Below are 10,307 nucleotides of genomic sequence, written 5' to 3'. Positions count from 1 at the left end.
GAACTTGGTCACCCTCAGAAAATCAGTTGGAACCACTCAGATGCAAACTTAGCTAATCGGTCGAACTGCCGAGCATATTTTGCTACCGTCAAGTTGCCTTGCTTTAGACTAGAAAATTCCTCGACTCTTGAAGCAATGACTGCTGAATTGTAGTACTTTTTGTGGAACAGCTCCACAAATCTGGTCCAAGTCATGGTGCCGACATCGTGAGTCTGCTGTATTAGGTCCCACCATATTCTTGCATCCTTCTTGAGCAGAGACGAAATGCAGGATATGCGGTCCACTTTTGCGAGATTCATGTGCACAAGGATCGGCTCCACATTTCAGAGCCACTCTTCCGCCTCGAAGGGGTCGGTTGTCCTTTCAAAGTTTGGAGCGTGTTGCTTATGAAACCATTCATAGATAGGCTCCATATGTTGAGCTGGGTATGGCGCATAGTTCGCCATTGGCCATCCCCCATAAGGACCAACTTGTTGTGGTCTTGGAGCCATTTGCTGGGGCTGTGGTTGCGACGGAGGCTTAGCCTGAGCCTGTTGTCCCGGTTGCTGTAGTAATTCCTCAACTTGCCATCGTAGTCTGGCAACTTCTGCAGTGTTGTCAACTAGCGGCGATGATAGATTTTGGTTGGCATTTGCACGCCTTCCCCTTCTGCGAACTGGAGGGGCTTCATTTGTCTCAGGAGCGACATTGGAGACATTGCCATTGGTGCGAGTAGATCTTCTGAGCGACATCTTCAATAGAGTTGTAATACTTAAGAGAAACATGTTAGAACTTACCTTAATAGGCTCTAAGGCAAAAACTTAATCTAAGCAAACATAACTCGGACCTATTAATTATGACTTCTTATGAAAAGAATTATTTAAGCCTTCTTTATAATTAGGGTGTGTTTCTAAACTTAGAAAAATAAGCCATCTTTATTATTTTCAAAGTGAGTTTATAATTATCCTATATGACTTAATTCTTAGGCTCGAGACTCATCGTTGTTCCAAAGTTAACCATACTGAGGGAGGGATGGGATCAGTAAAATCATTCCCATTACTATGGCTCCCTATCTCTCAATATAGAGAACACAGTTCATTGATTTGTATCCACCCTCACCGAACTTAGTCATTATTTATTAAATTTATTATTTATTATGATTGCAAAAATAAAAGCAAACTCATACATGTCATCAAAATAACAATGATATTAATTTGGAAAAACAGTTTTCACTAAGTACAATCATAAAGGCAAAATAATAAATAAAATAAATATATAAATAAACTAATCTATTCTAAAAATCAGGATCTTCTACATCAGATCCTTCATCTAACAAGTCATCATCTATCTCTTCATAATCATCATATTCGTGAGCCTAAAGAATTCCTCTTGGAAGATTTATAAAGATTCTATTCTTTTGTTCTTATGTGAATTGGAATTCTATCTTAGGTGTAAAGCTTATTATGAGAAAATAATATCTCATAGCCGGTGATACTTCATCCTCAATGTTTATTGTCTCCCATATTTCTTCCAAAGCAGCAATTACAACAGGAAAATCTCTAAAAAGCCTAATTACTAATATATATTGCTCTGTAGCTCTCATTATTATTTGCTTAGTTGTTAGGAGATGAACTATTTGATTATGGAATAAAAGAAATCTTCGAGTGATTCTCTCCAATATTCCTATGGTATTTCTTGGTTCTCTAATCCTTTTTAAGGCTTTAATGGCTCGGATATCGTTATATGATAAAGCTCCATCCATATCTTAACTGAAAACATAAGACTAAAATGTTAGCTATAACACATAAACATAATAACTAAAACAAAAATACTTACATTGGCGGTTGGATTCAGAGCTTGAGTGTGTGTATGAAGGAGAATCTCATGTAAATGGATCGTTGCTCTGATACCAACTGTAACAACCCAACTATCTATGACATTTAGGTCATTAAACCTACTAGACATAACTACAACTTTGAAGAGAACATACATAAGAAAATTCATAACTTTATTGAAAAATAATATTTGTAATACAAAAATGAGCTCATTGTTTTAAAATAAAATATAACTTTAAAGAAAATTGTTTACAAAGCTAAACGCGGACAATACATAAAACGTAATTTAAAGAGACTAAAACAAAAACGTTGTCCGCGAATCGACACTCAGCCCATCCATTCCGTTCACCTCCATACACACACCAAGCTTCCAAGAATCCTTCCGCATTAGCATCTATTTTCCTACATCACACTAAAAAGGAAAGGAGTGAGCCTAATGCCCAGCAAGTAAAACTACCAACAACATAAATCATATACAAAAAATTATATCATAACATATACAATAAACATATCATAACATATACTACAAACATATTGTAACGCCCTGGTTACCCCAGAACAGTTACGGTGAATCGGAAATTTAACTCGCTACCCGAGTTCTTTGATTAAAAACGTGCTTCTAGGTATTATTAACAGGCTAAGGTGGAAAACCAATAAAAAAGAAATGATATATTTTATTTAAAACATAAAACTGTTCATAAAACATAAAACATAATACCGAAAATTTACAAGTTATTTACAACTCAAAATGGTCATTACTGTTTCAAATTTACAACCCGCCGACCTAAGCGGCAAAAATAGGGTAAACCCCCTAGTTCCTATGAGAACTCCTTGACCGTGGTGGTCAAGCGGCCGCATATGAACATAGCATCACCTACACTCTCCACTCAAGGTTGGGTGAGCTTTTCTTTCCCTTAACCTGCACCACATAGAACCCATGAGCCAAAGCTCTGCAAGAAAACACAATATAACATGAATATAATATCTACAATGATCATAATAATCATTAAGGACTTTCAGTCCAAAATAGATGAGTGATAGTCACAAAAGTCACTAAGGTGGGTTCCGTTCCCATTAGCCATGTGACGATAGGGTAACCAAGGCTTTGCAAATAAGTGATCCTTTCACTAGCTTAAACAGGATAGGTGCTTGATGACTAGTCATCAACGTAACCTACCCCGTGACCACAGAGTTACAACCATGGGATTTCGCTCCTTAGTCACGTGACAAGCTGTCACCTAGGCCCTTGGCCCTTGCTCGGAGTAACTAGTCATAGACTAGACAAGCGCTTATAAGTTTCATCTACCTTAGGGTTGGTCCAGCATTAATGCTCCTAGAGTTATTCAACGCTGATATGGATTAGATCTAATCTTTAATCGGCCCTGCGTTCAGGACACTTATGCCATTTCTGACTCACAGGTCAGTAATACGCGACTAGTGCTGTCCCTGACTAATCAGTGCCATACACAAGTAAGCAAGCTCTGCTAGGCATTTAATATGCAATCAATGTCCACATTTATGAACCAACATGCCTCAACAACAATCATGCATGTCATATACATAGGGTGCAGTTTTCTTACCTCTGATTTGAGCGAGAATGAATAAAAGAACGACCCTGGAGAACGATTTGACTTTTAGCCCTTTAGCGGTCACCTAGTCATAACCAAATATGGGATACCATCAATAAAATGAATAACAAAGGTTCCCAAACCAAGATCTAGTCTCCGAGACATCAATCCCCACTAATTCGGGTAGTAGGAACACTTCCGAGGCCTAAAACCAAGTTCCCGAGGTCAAAACACTCAAACGGCCTCAAAACCACCCAAAACCCGCAACCCTAGCACCTTGAGCTGCGGCCCCCAGCCATACCAGGACCCAGTACCGCGGCACCTAGCAAGAACAAAATGCCTCCACCTGCTTCTTCGAGCTAAGGCCGCGGTGCCCAAGAACAGGGCCGTGGCCCCCCACCCAGAACAAGCCAAGAACTCAATTTTTCCCATCCTAAACCTTCGAAAAACATACCTAAACACTTCCAAATCCAAAAATCAAAGTTCCCAAACTTCCCAATGATCTAAAACCATCAAATCCCGAGGCTCAAACGAACCAAAAACTCAACGATTCACAAAATCCAATTCAAAGCTTAGAAACTCTAAAAACTCAAAAATCAAAACTTAGATTAACTTTGATTGGGTTGTTTCTCGTCAAATCCTTCCGTCAAGAAGCTTTTAATCTTTCCGAGGATCGCTATGCCTTGATCCTCGCTTGATTCCGACTCCTAGAACTTAAGATTTCTTTGAAAATGCCTCGAACGGTAAAATGAACTAACGGGAAGAGAGAAAGTATTTTTCTAACGTATGGTTCTATCTGACAAGCTACTTCATGCTTAAGTAACCTCAAATAAAACCTAGTGCTCGGGGTCCCGAAAACACCCCCGGGGACATTATAGACAAAACTCCCAGAATTTCCTCCTGATCTAATTTTCATCAAATAATATTCTTATTACTCAATATCCCAATAAAAGACCCCGTTATGACAAAACCGCTAATTCACAATATAAGACCGTCTCATTCCGAATAGCTTGAATATATCTCCATAATAATGGGATCTTATCCATAACTCACAATATGCACCAAAATACACAGATATGCCCTCAACGGGCTAAATTACTAAACCACCCTAATAATCAAATGTGGACCCACATGCATGCATATAAGATCATATTATAATATAATTCACATAAACATGCATATTATCAGTTAATGGCATAATTAAACAATTATGGCCCTCCCGGCCTACCAATCCAACCATTAAACCGCACTAGGGATTTCGGGTCATTACAACAATCCCCTCCTTACAGAAATTTCATCCTCGAAATTTACCTGAATAACTTGACATACTAACTCTGCATATTTGACTCCCGCTCCCAGGTCACTTCCTCGACCTTGTTGTTCCTCCACAACACCTTAACCAAAGGTATCATCTTATTTCCGAGGACCTTGTCCTTTCTGTCAAGTATCTGGACTGGCTGCTCCTCAAAGGAGAGATCTGCCTCAAGCTCCGGATCTTCATAACTGAAAATATGATTCACATCAGATACATACCTCTGAAGAGCTAAAACATGAAATACATAATGCACGGCTGACAACGCTGGTGGCAAAGCCAACCTGTAAGCCACTTGACCAATTCTCTCCAGGATCTCAAATGGATCTACAAACCTAGGGCTCAACTTTCCCTTCTTCCCAAACCTTCTCACCCTTTTCCAAGGCAAGACTCTAAGGAAGACATAGTCTCCCACTTGGAACTCCACGTTCCTACGCTTGGGATCTGCATAGCACTTCTGTCTACTCTGAGAAGCGAGCATCCGAGCTCTAATCTTCTCAATGGCCTCACTGGTCCTCTGAACTGCCTCAGGACCCAAGTATCTCCTTTCACCTATCTTATCCCAATGAATGGGATATATGCACTTCCTACCATACATCATCTCATAAGGTGCAACCCCAATGGTAGACTGATAACTGTTGTTGTAGGAAAATTCTATCAAAGGTAGATACTTACTCCAGGATCCACCAAACTCCAGCACACATGCTCGAAGCATGTCTTCAAATATCTGGATCGTCCTCTCAGATTGCCCATCTGTCTGAGGATGATAAGCAGTACTGAACTTGAAGTGTGTTCCCATGGCCTTCTATAAACTCCCCCAGAACTTGGAAGTAAAAGTGGGGTCCCGATCTGACACGATCGACCTTGGTGCTCCATGATGGCGCACAATCTCTCTCACATAGAGATCTGCATACTGATCAACTGTATATGAAGTCCTCATTGGCAAGAAGTGAGATGACTTGGTGTAGCGATCCACTATCACCCAAACATAATCATGCTGACCAATAGTCCTGGGTAAGCCCACATTGAAATCAATCGTGATATCCTCCCACTTCCACTCTGGAATATCCAGAGGCTGCAATAACCCTGCCGGCCTCTCATGCTCAGCCTTAACCTGCTGACATGTCAAGCACTTAGCCACATACTCTACTACACTTCTCATCATCCCTGACAACCAATACAACAATCTGACATCCTGATACATCTTCATGGTGCCTGGATGCGAAGAGTAAGGTGTAGTATGAGAATCATCCAGAATCTCTCGCCTCAAAGCAGTGTCTAACGGAACACATATCCGCCCCTTGTATCTCAACAAGCCTAACTCAGACACTATATAATCTCTGGATACTCCAGCCAAAACATCCTCTCTGATCTTGATTAGCTGTGGATCACTCAACTGACCCTCCTTGATTCTCTCCAATAGTGTAGACTGTAGCGAAATATTAGCCAACTGGCCCACCAGCAACTCTATACCAGCTCTGGTCATATCATCAGCCAACTCTCTTGTTATCAGCCTCACTCCATAAATCTGTCCCAGACCCTTCCAACTTAAAGCATCAGCTACCACGTTGGCTTTTCCTTGATGATACAAAATCTCACAATCATAATCTTTTACTAACTCCAGCCAACGCCTTTGTCTCATATTCAAGTCTTTATGGGTGAAGAAGTATTTTAGGCTCTTGTGGTCTGTATAGATCTCACACTTCTCCCCATAAAGATATACTCCATATCTTTAAAGCAAAGACCACAGCCGCCCACGATAAGCATAAGCAATTACCTTCTCTGATTGCATCAGAACACAGCCCAAACCCTGATGAGAAGCATCACAATAAATCACAAACTTCTCCTGATTTGTCGAAAGACTCAGAATCGGAGCTGTAATCAATATCTGCTTCAGTTCCTGGAAGTTATTCTCACATTTATCTGACCACACAAATTTCTGACTCTTGCGTGTCAGCTCAGTCAATGCAGTAATAATGTTTGAGAACCCTTCCACGAAACGCCTATAATAACCTGCCAATCCAACGAAACTTCTAACCTCAGAAGCATTCTTTGACCTTGGCCAATCTTTGACCGCCTCAATCTTTGCTAGATCTTGCTTTATCCCATCCTTACTGACAATATGCCCAAGAAAGGATACCTGAGATAACCAGAACTCACATTTCTTGAACTTTTCAAAAAGTCTGTGTTCCCTCAATCTTTGTAGAACCAACCTCAGATTCTGCTCGGGCTCTGACTCAAACTGAGAAAATACCAGGGTATCATTGATGAAGACGATCACAAACTAATCCAGATAATACTTGAACACTTTGTTCATCAGATCCATAAAAGCGGGCATTAGTCAATCCAAAAGACATGACTAAGAACTCATAATGCCCATACCTGGTACGAAAAGCAGTCTTTGGTATATCTCCCTCCTTGACCCTCAACTAATGATAACCAGAATGAAGGTCAATCTTTAAGAATACCGTCTTACCTTACAACTGATCAAATAGATCATCTATCCTTGGCAAAGGATACCTGTTCTTGATTGTTAACTTATTCAGTTCTCTGTAATCAATGCACATCCTCAGAGAACCATCCTTCTTTTTCACAAACAGAACTGGTGCACCCCAAGGTGAGAAACTAGGTTTGAGAAAAACCAAATCTAACAGCTCTTGCAACTATACCTTTAATTCTTTTAACTCAGCTGGGGTCATTCTGTAAGGTGCTCTAGACACTAGCTCCGTCCCTGGTGCCAGTTCTATCACAAACTATGTCTCTCTATGCGGTGGCAACCCTGGCAAATCTTCTGGAAACACATGCAGAAACTCACAAACAAGTCTGGTCTCACTGGCATGACCTGAGTGGTATGAACCACACTGGCCAAGAATCCAATGCAACCTCCTTGCAATAGATCCCTAGCCCTCGATACAGAAATCATAGGTATGCGAGGTCCATGCACAGTACCAACAAACACAAAAGGATCCTCACCTTCAGGCTCAAAGGTGACCATCTTCCTTCTGCAATCAATAGTTGCCCCATACTTTGCCAACCAATCCATACCCAATATCATGTCAAAGTCAGTCATAACCAACTCTATCAAATCCACTGACAACTCTCTGCCCTCTACTGACACTGGAATAGATCTGACCCATCTCCTAGACACCACTAACTCTTCAGTGGGTAATAAAGTTCTAAACCCCACAGCATAAAAATCACAGGGTCTACACAGTCTATCAATAATGCTACTAGCAACAAAAGAATGTGTAGCACCAGAGTCAATCAATACATTATAAGGGGTTCCAGCACTAAGAAGCTGACTTGTAACAACTGAGGGAGAAGCCTTGGCTTCTGCTTGTGTCAATGCAAACACTCGAGCTGGGGCCGAGTTGTCCGCTTTCCTGGGTTATTCTTTTCTTGCCTTAGGGCAATCCTTTTTAAGATGACCCACTGCTCCATTTGAGAAGCAGGCCCTTGCCCTACACTCTCCCAAATGATGCCTCTTGCATTTAGGGCATTCAGGATAAGACATCCAGGCTTCATTACCACCTGGACGACCCATTGAAATACCACGGGGTCACCTATCAGGACCTAGAATTGGGAAGGTATCAGGAACCTTCCTCTTCTGCTCACTGGGGCCTCCACCCATACTTGAACCCACAAATGAAGGACCTGTCCTCCTGAACTCCTTTCTGGTTGCACTGTCTAGCCAGATCTTATTCTTTGCACTCTCAGCTGTGAGTGCCTTCTCAACCACCTGTGCATAGGTAGTAACCCCAGCCACAGTGGTAATATGTACATCACGGGCTAATCTGGGCTGTAGCCCCTACAGAAATCTCTCTCTTCTGGTCCCATCAGTAGGCACCAGCTCCATGGCAAATTTTGCCAAACGATCAAATTTCAAGGCATGTTCAGTGACTGACAAACCTCTCTGAAGTAGCCTAATGAATTCCTCAGCTTTTGCTGCCCTGATGGCATCATTGTAATATTTCTCATTAAACAGAGTTTGAAACTCTTCCCAACTCAGGGTATTAACATTTCTAGTATGGTAATAACCTCCAACCAAATTCGGGCATCCTCCCGAAACATATAAGTTGCACAGGCCACCCTCTCATTACCAGTCACTCTCATGAAATCTAATAAAATGAATAACAAAGGTTCCCAAACCAAGATCTAGCTTCCGTGACATCAATCCCCACTAATCCGGGTAGTAGGAACACTCTCGAGGCCTAAAACCAAGTTCCAAAGGTCAAAACACTCGAATAGCCTCAAAACCACCCAAGAGCCGCGACCCTAGCACCTTGAGCCGCGGCTCACAGCCACACCAGGAGCAAGGGCCGCAGCGCCCACTACCCAGTGTTGCGGCGCCCAACAAGGCCAAAATGCCTCCACCTACTTCTTCGAGCTACCCCCCACCCAGAACCAGCTAAGAACTCGATTTCTCCCATCCTAAACCTTCCAAAAACATACGTAAACACTTCCAAATCCAAAAATCAAAGTTTCCAAACTTCCCATTGATCCAAAACCATCAAATCCCAAGGCTCAAATGAACCAAAAACTCAACGATTAACAAAATCCAATTCGAAGCTTAGAAACTCTAAAAACTCAAAACTTAAAACATAGATGAACTTTTATTGGGTTGTTTCTCGTCAAATCCTTCGTTCAAGAAGCTTATAATCTTTCCTAGGATCGCTATGCCTCGATCCTCGCTTGATTCCTACTCCTAGAACTCAAGATTCTTCGAAAATGCCTCGAACAGTAAAATGAACTAACAGGAAGAGAAAGTATTTTTTTAACATACGGTTCTATCTGACAAGCTACTTCATGCTTAAGTAACCTCAAATAAAACCTAGTGCTCGGGGTCCCGAAAACACCCCCGGGGACATTATAGACTAAACTCTCAGAATTTCCCCCTGATCTAATTTATCATCAAATAATATTCTCATTACTCAATATCCCAATAAAAGACCCCGTTATGAAAAAATCGCCAATTCACAATATAAGACCGTCTCATACCGAATAGCTTGAATATATCTCCATAATAATGGGATCTCATCCATAATTCACAATATGCACCAAAATACACAAATATGCCCTCAACGGGCCAAATTACCAAAACACCCTAATAATCAAATGAGGACCCACATGCATGCATATAACATCATATTATAATATAATTCACATAAACATGCATATTATGAGTTAATGGCATAATTAAACAATTATGGCCCTCCCGACCTACTAATCCAGCCATTAAACTGCACTAGGGATTTCGGGGCATTACACATATCATAACATATTCCATATAGGACTATACTAATAATGGCCATTATGACATGTGATAAGCCATCTACGTCCCCTATTTAATATTTGTCGTAGGTTAGATGACATGTAGTGTATGATAACCCATCTGGGTCCCCTGTCTAATATTTGAGGTAGGGTAAATCATAACATAACATATTAAAACATAAACTTATCATAACATATTATACATAAACATAACATATCATACAAGATCTATCCTATTTTCCTTACCAAAACCGGGATATGAGAACAAATGCGGGACTTGGAACACTCCTAAACCAATAATAAGAATAGGGAGTATTTCTTAAAAGAAAGAGATGAAAAGAA

Source organism: Humulus lupulus, chromosome 5 (genome assembly GCF_963169125.1).
Source record: "Humulus lupulus chromosome 5, drHumLupu1.1, whole genome shotgun sequence".
In the NCBI taxonomy this organism is placed as follows: domain Eukaryota; kingdom Viridiplantae; phylum Streptophyta; class Magnoliopsida; order Rosales; family Cannabaceae; genus Humulus; species Humulus lupulus.
Note: the sequence above shows the minus strand (reverse complement) of the source record.